Genomic DNA, 9,017 nt, shown 5'->3' with positions numbered 1-9,017 from the left:
AATAGAAATAGGCACACCATGCAATCTCACAATTTGAGAAACATACAATTCAGCAAGTTTATCGAGTGGGAAATCTGTGCGAATCGGAATAAAGTGTGCCGATTTTGTCAACCTATCAACAATAACCCAGATTGCATCTTTCTTGCTCGGTGTCAACGGTAAACCGGATACAAAATCCATCGTGACTCGGTCCCATTTCCATTCAGGTATCATGATTGGCTGAAGCAATCCAGATGGTACCTGATGCTCGGCTTTTACTTGCTGACATATTAAACATTTCGAAACAAAGTCAGAAATGTCTCGTTCATACCATGTCACCAATAATGCTGTTTCAGACCATTATACATTTTCGTGCTACCCGAATGAACAGAAAATCTACTATTATGGGCTTCATTCAAAATCATCTGAATTAACTCTGGATTTTTCGGAACACATAATCAGTTTCTGAATCTCAAACACTTCTCAGCATCAACTAGAAACTCTGAATTAACATTTAAGTCACACTGAGCTCGTTTTGCAATTAAATCATCATCGACTTTCTGAGCTTCACAAATTTGTTGAACAAATAACAGTTTTGCTTTCAACTCAGCTACTATCGCACCATCATCAGACATAGCCATATGCGCGTTCATTGCACGCAAAGCAAATAGTGATTTTCGACTTAGGGCATCAGCAACAACATTAGCCTTTCCCGGATGATAGTCAATCACAAGCTCGTAATCTTTTAGCAATTCTAACCATCGACGCTGTCTCAAATTCAAATCTTTCTGAGCCATCAAATATTTCAGGCTTTTGTGATCGGAATAAACATGACATTTTTCTCCAAACAGATAGTGGCGCCATATTTTCAACGCAAATACAATAGCGGCCAATTCCAGATCGTGAGTCGGGTAATTCTTTTCATGCGGCTTTAACTGTCTCGAGGCATAGGCTACAACTTTGCCTTCCTGCATCAAAACACAGCCCAAACCATTTAAGGATGCATCACCATAAATAACAAACTCTTTACCCGATTATGGCTGAACTAAGACTGGAGCTTCGGTCAAAAGAACTTTCAATTGATCAAAACTTTTCTGACCACTCGAACTTAACATCTTTTTGTAGTAACTTTGTCATCAGGGTCGCAATCACAAAGAACCTTTTCACGAACCGTCTATAATAACCAGCGAGCCCCAGAAAGCTTCAAACTTCCGAAACATTCCTCGGAGGTTTCCAATCAAGTATAGCTGAAATTTTACTCGGATCAACCCAAATACCCGATGCTGATACAACATGGCCCAGAAAACTGACTTCACGTAACCAGAACTCACATTTACTAAACTTTGCATACAACTGCTTATCTCGCAAAGTTTGTAACACAAGTCTCAGATGTTTGGCATGCTCATTTTCGTCACGAGAGTATATCAAAATGTCATCAATAAATACTACCACAAACCGATCCAGATACTTTCTAAAGATTCGATTCATCAAATCCATGAAAATAGCAGGTGCAATAGTAAGTCCGAAAGGCATAACAAGAAACTCATAATGTCTGTACCTCGTTCGGAAAGCAGTCTTTGGCACATCAGAGTCTTTAACTCGCAACTGATAGTAGCCTGATCTCAGATCTATCTTTGAAAACACAGTAGCCCCTTTCAACTGATCGAACAAATCATCAATCTGTGGTAACAGATACTTATTATTTATAGTCACCTTATTGAGTTACCGGTAATCAATGCACATTCTCATCGTTCCGTCTTTCTTTCTCACAAATAGAACTGGTGCACCCCAAGGAGAGAAACTCGGTCGTGCAAAACCTTTATCAGTCAACTCTTGCAACTGTACTTTCAATTCTTTTAATTCGGCCGGTGCCATACGGTACGGAGCTATCGAGATTGGAGTCGTCCCTGGTACTAACTCAATACCAAACTCTACTTCTCGAATAGGTGGCAAACCCGGTAATTCTTCAGGAAACACGTCTGAATACTCACACACTACTGGCACAGATTCAATCTTCTTTTCGGTCACTTTGCTATCAAGAACAAATGCAAGGTAAGCTTCACAACCTTTTCTCATATACTTCTGAGCCAACATCGAGGATATTATTGCTGGTAAACCATTCAGGTCATTAGATTCAATGCGAATAATCTCATCATTCTGACACCGTAGATCAATAGTTTTCCGTTTGCAGTTTACTATAGCATCATGCAGAGTTAACCAATCCATACCCAGAATTATATCAAACTCGTCGAATGGTAACAACACCAAATCAGCTGGAAAACATAAATCTCGAATCATCAACGGAAAATTCTTACACACTTTGTCAACCAACACACACCGACCCAGGGGGTTTGATACTTTAATTACAAACTCAGTAGACTTAACAGGTAGAGTCTTATTGAATACTAAGGTCTCACACACATAAGAATGAGTCAAACCAGGATCAATCAACGCAATAACATTAGTATCATAAAGAGTGAAAGTACCAGTAATAACATCTGGAGAAGAAGCCTCCTCTCGAGCTCGGATAGCATATGCTCTGACAGGTGCATGAGCCTCAGATCGAACTGCTGTGTCCTTTGTTCCTCTCTGACTACCACTTACATTACTCAAATGCCTTGGCGGTCTACCCCGTACTGACACATTACTCGGTCTGGTATTTTGCACAGTATTTTGATCAGCTACCATCAGACACTCTCGAATGAAATGATCCTTTGAACCACACTTGAAGCAAGACCGATCATGAAATCTACAATCTCCAGGATGCCATTTCCCACAATGCTTGCACTCTGATCTATTTTGTCAAACACTACCAACGCTAGCAACTGAAGTAGCTCGTGAACTCACAGGGGGTCGATCTCGATCATACTTAAGAAACCCTACAGTAACTTTAGATCGACTATGATCCTCTCTGGATTTCCTTGAGGTCGACTGGAAGGATTTACTAAATGATCTTTTATGAGAATCTCGAGCTTCATAGTCAGCTTTCCTTTTCTCTTTCCCGAGCTCCTCAGCTTTACAAGCTCGCTCAACAAGTACTACGAACTCTTTTATCTCAAGTATACCAACTAACAGTTTAATTTATTCATTCAGCCATCTTCAAATCTTTTACACATGATAGCTTCAGTCGAAACACACTTTCGAGCATATCTACTGAGTCTCACAAATTTCTGCTCATATTCTGTCACTGTCATACGACCCTGTTTCAATTCAAGAAATTCCTTACGTTTCTGATCAATGAATCTCTGGCTGATGTATTTCTTACAGAACTCAGTCTGAAAGAATTCCCAGGTCACTCGCTTTTTCGGAACTACTGATACTAGTGTATTCCACCAGTGATATGCAGTGTCCCGTAGCAAGGATATGGCACATTTCAAGCACTCATCAGGGGTGCAAGATAACTCATCAAACACTCGAATGGTATTATCAAGCCAGAATTCAGCTCGCTCAGCATCATCATCATCGGTAGCTCTGAACTCTTCGGCCCCGTGTTTTCGAATTTTATCAACAGGAGGCTTAAGTAATCTCATTGGATCACTTACTTGAGGTGTAATAGGAACCGAAGATAGATTAGTCGGGGTGGAGGTTGTTGTGCAACCGGATTAGTTCGGACATATTGAGTAAACCAGTCATTCATCATTTGGTAGAAGGCTTGTTTAGCCTCTCCTTCCTGGTTACTCGAGATCGGTTGAGAATCTACAGGCTCTGTCCCTTGTGCGGGAGCAGGCGCTATACTCTCAATGTCATTAGCTACGGCTCGATCGGGATCCATTACTATACGAAACATATTTTTAGATATCAGCAATCATCACACTATCTCGGTATAAAAATTATGGCATGTATAGCTAGACTCATACACACTACGTTAGTCCAAGAATCGACTAAACCGTAGCTCTGATACCAATAAAATGTAACACCCCTAACCCGTCTCCGTCGCCGATCAGGGTTACGAGGCATTACGAAACCAAGCTCACATAAACATAACTTTAATATCTAATTCCAAATGCAAGTCCAATTCATGAACATATATAATCAAATTCAAGCATGGAAGTTAAACTCTTTTCGCATTGCTATTTACACAATAGGATTCAAAATTATCCAAAACATTATCAAGCCTATACATGCCATAAGATCGAGTTCAAATATTTAACAAAATACCAAAAGAAGTCGATAGTGTGATGGACTGTGCTGATGATCCCCGAGCTCGTAACGCGTCTCCAAATCTATAAAAACGAATGAACGAAAGCAAACGAAGTAAGCTTTTATAGCTTAGTAAGTCTCCAGCATAACTAAATGTATAATTATAAACACATAATTATTATAACCTTTTTAATCCATTCTACTGAAATTTCAACTAACACAACCAACTAACATTCATACATTATTCTACTCAGACCATTTCATTTATAGTCAGATATGTATACCTGTCGGATGAATTCAGTTTAATATATATATTATACAAAACAACATTACAATTGAATGTATACCACCGAGCATATATATACATATTATATACATATCAAACCGATTGTATATGTACACTCATGGTAAGTTCTAAATCAATTCAAATCTAACACAAATATATATACATCAATCACATCTTATATTTGTTTGTATATAAATATACTCATTACGAATTTATACCTGAATACCTAGGTAACACATACATTCGAAATACACATATATATATATATATATCTCAAATGCATACATGATTAATTATCAAACACATAGGTTCAACATATATATGTTTAACTACCACATATCACCATATGCATTTATAAATTCAGCAATCACATATATCTAATGTACATATGTATTCATCGATTTCATATAATCACAAATCATAGATATATCCATTGTATATTCTAACACAATTTAAACAGATTCACCGGCATTTTGCCTGCTAGGCTTAAAGCCTGATTCAGTACACCGGCACTTAGCCTGCTAGACATATAGTCTGAAATGTATCACCGGCATTAAGCCTGCTAGACATATAGTCTGAAATGTATCACCGGCATTAAGCCTGCTAGACTTAAAGTCTGAAATGTATCACCGGCATTAAGCCTGCTAGACTTAAAGTCTGAATTACTTCACCGGCATTAAGCCTGCTAGACGTAACGTCTGTATTACATTCAATCACTTTATAATAATTCAAACTAACAATTTCATATCTTCACTACCATTCAAAAACTTTTACGTGAATATACATACAAAATCGAAACTTTCACATACATATATAATTCCATACCAAATTTCGATTCAAGAATTTATACATGTGCATTTATACATATTCGAATCTACCATATGAATGTATAATTTCATACTCAATTTCAAAACAAAAACTTGTACATATATAAATGCACAATCAATCCTCGCATACTTATATAATGACATAACTAAATTCAATACACAACACATACATGTATATTTGCATGCTTATTCGACTTTATATATATATACATACTTATATAATCATTCAAACCATATATATATATACCTATATCTTATACATACCTTTGATTAATCCAATAATTTATACAAGATCATACTTGTATATTCGAACATGTTATATACAATATCTATAGTCCAAAGTTTATTCAACTATTATACTTTAAATTATAGCTCAATCATAAGATAAAATTAGTATGCATGTATAAATATTAACTTAATAACTTTTAGTTGCTAATAGACTTACCTCGGATATCAGCAAACACGATCGACTATTCGATTACCTTCGATTTCCCCCGATCCAAATTCGTTTTCTTCGTTCCTTGATCTAAACATAGTCAAATTTAACCCTTTTATTCATCAAATCATTCAATTTTATCCAAAAACACTTAAATGGGCAAATTACCATTTTGCCCCAGACATTTTACACTTTTTGCAATTTAGTCTCTATTGCATAAAACACAAAATACACAAAATCTCACAACACTATAGTTAGGCCGAATCTTCCTTGTATTCATACAAGTCCATACATTTCATTTATTTCACATTTTAGTCCCTCAAAAATTTATTTTCACAATCTAGCCCTAAATACTCAAATTCATCAAAAATCCCATGACAAAACATGTTAATCTAAGACATATCTTTCATTATTCATCATCAAACATCACAAAACACAAACATTCATCAATGGCATAACTCAAGATATTCATCAAAATCAGAAATTCAAGCATGGGTCAGGTAGTATTCAAAGCAACGATCTCAAAAACGTAAAAATCATCAAAAACCGAAACCAAACATACCTTAAATCAAGCATCAAAGATGGCCGAATAGCTTGGTTGTTCTTCTTTTATTTTCTTTTCTTAGTTTCGAATAGATGGTAAGGAAATAAAAGATGATGGTGGTCTTTATTTGTTTAAATTATAATATTATAATATACTATATATTATAACATTTGTAATTAATATAAAAACTATATATATTATACACATAATGCGGCCCACTATTCTTTTTAATGGTTAAATTGCAAAACTAAACCTCCATATTAAAAGAACAACCACTACTCAGCCCCTTTTAAAAATAACCAATAAATTTTTATTTTACGCGATTTAATCCTTTTTATTAATCGGACGCTCAAACGACGAAATTAAATCATGAAATTTTCACACAAGTAAATTCACACATAAAAATTATAGAAAATAATATTAAAATATTTTTAGGACTCGGATTTGTGGTCCCGAAACCACTATTCCGATTAGGGTCAAAATCGGGTTGTTACATTCGTGTAACTTGAATTATATTCTTAAATGCTTGAGATTGTATGTTATTTATGTGAATATGATTTGAATGTTCATTGTATGAAAATTTCTGAAACATTGATAAATTTGATAAAAGGAGAAGAAATCCCAGTTGAATGAAAGGAAAATTCGATGGATCTCTAAAAAGGAATTGACGGTAAAAAGGATCTAGCCCGGACGGGTGATCCTATACTGATATAGCCCTCCCGAAGAATATGTGTAAAACGGATTTAGCCCGGACGGGTAATCCGAATTAGGGTCTGAATTTAGCCTGGACTGGTAATTCAGATCCAAGCTCATTAGAGTAATTGTCGTTGCAGGGGATTTAGCCTGGACTGGTAATCCCCCTGTAAGGATGAGGTTCGCGGGAGTGTGCTCTCTGATATGAAATGTGTAAGACCATGGTTGAAAGATACCATGGCAACCTGTGTGTAAGACCATGGTTGAAAGATACCATGGCAACCTGATATGAAATGTGTAAGACCATGGTTGAAAGATACCATGGCAACCTGATATGAGATTGTGTAAGACCATGGTTGAAAGATACCATGGCAACGTGACATGAAAAGAATAAGACCATGGTTGAAAGATACCATGGCAACATGACAGAAAATGAGTAAGACCATAGTTGAAAGACACTATGGCATCACGTCAAAGATAAATAAGACCGTGGGTGGGAGACGCTATAACATCTGTTGAACACTTGATATTCAGGTAAAATGTATCAGATGACGAATGGTTATATGAAATGGTTGTGTGAAATGTTTACAAGAACTGGTCATATGAAAATATATGTACAAAAGCGTTGTATGAAATAATTATGAAAATGGATAAACGAAATAAGTATAAGTACATGGAATATAATTTATGTTAAGTTTGATATAAGCTATTACTAGAATAAATATACATAAAATATATGGAAATGATGAAGCATAAAATATTGATATAATGAAATGAATGATATATGCTTGTGAAGAAACGGTAAGAGCATGATATGTTTCATGACATGTACATATATGATTATCTTTGATATGTTGATACAAGGAAATTATGTAATTGAGACTATTATTAAACTCAAGTGCGACATGTCGAGAAAATAGATATATCAATGTTGAATTTATATGAGATATGTGCAAGTATACTAACAATGTTGTTGTTTGATGCTTATACAAGTGCCAAACTGTTGATTGAATGGTAATATATTTATTTTATATGATGCATTGAATCGGTAAGTATTTTAATTTTTTTAAGTGATCTGTAAATGGTAGTAATGCTCCGAAACCCTATTCTGGCAGCGGATACGGGTTAGGGGTGTTACAAGTGTGACATAATTATCACTAAGAACACTAAGAATATAGTTTACAATTATATTGATAGACTATTAATATTTATCAATTTCTACAAGGTTAATATTTGCAAGTAATGAACTTAAGAAATTTGTTTATTGAAAATTTCAAAAATATTCACTAATTAATTTTCATAATGGATACTTTAATTCCTTGGTAATAGTATTTTATTTCAGTAATTTCACCCCATAAAGACTAAACTATTATAAACAAATAAATACTTAATAATAAAATGTGTCATATCCTTATTTGTTATTTTACACATATCAACTTTCAACTATAGCTAAATTTTATCAAATACTTTTAAATAAACAGTTAATAGAATCAACTGGTCAAACTAACCACTATAATTATCAATCAATCAATTACCAAACAGGCCTAAATTGATTTCAATATAAAATATTTTAAATTTAGGTTAGTTCGTTCCTATCTTAATTATATGTAATAAATAAAAAATGGTTCTACTTAAATTTAATTATAAAAACACATAGGTATTAATGTACCAAAACCAACATATAAACATTTTCAATATCTTGATAAATTTTAAATAAATAAATCATTTTTTTTGGGATAATTTATTTTTCTTTTAATTATTATTTTTTTAAAATAAAGTTACTTAGAATCAAACTTAAAATTTTATTCCTTGTAATAAGAAATTATTGACTTTACTATTTATGTATAGGTAAAATAACAATGACCTTGCTCACCTAGTAGAAGTTTATTGATTTAGCTTATCAAATCAAAAATTGACTTCACGATTTGACGTTATGTCCCCCCAAATTACTGTTTAATATGATAAGCATCATTCATGCTTCTCTATGAAGAATAACTCTTTGAGAAATTCAATAAAGAAACATATGGAAGAAAACAAAAACTATAATCCATTTTGGGAAAAACACGTTTGTAAACATGATTATGATAATTTCTTTGTCAACTTGTCATGTCC

The sequence above is a fragment of the Gossypium hirsutum genome, chromosome A05, assembly GCF_007990345.1.
Source record: "Gossypium hirsutum isolate 1008001.06 chromosome A05, Gossypium_hirsutum_v2.1, whole genome shotgun sequence".
Lineage (NCBI taxonomy): Eukaryota > Viridiplantae > Streptophyta > Magnoliopsida > Malvales > Malvaceae > Gossypium > Gossypium hirsutum.
Note: the sequence above shows the minus strand (reverse complement) of the source record.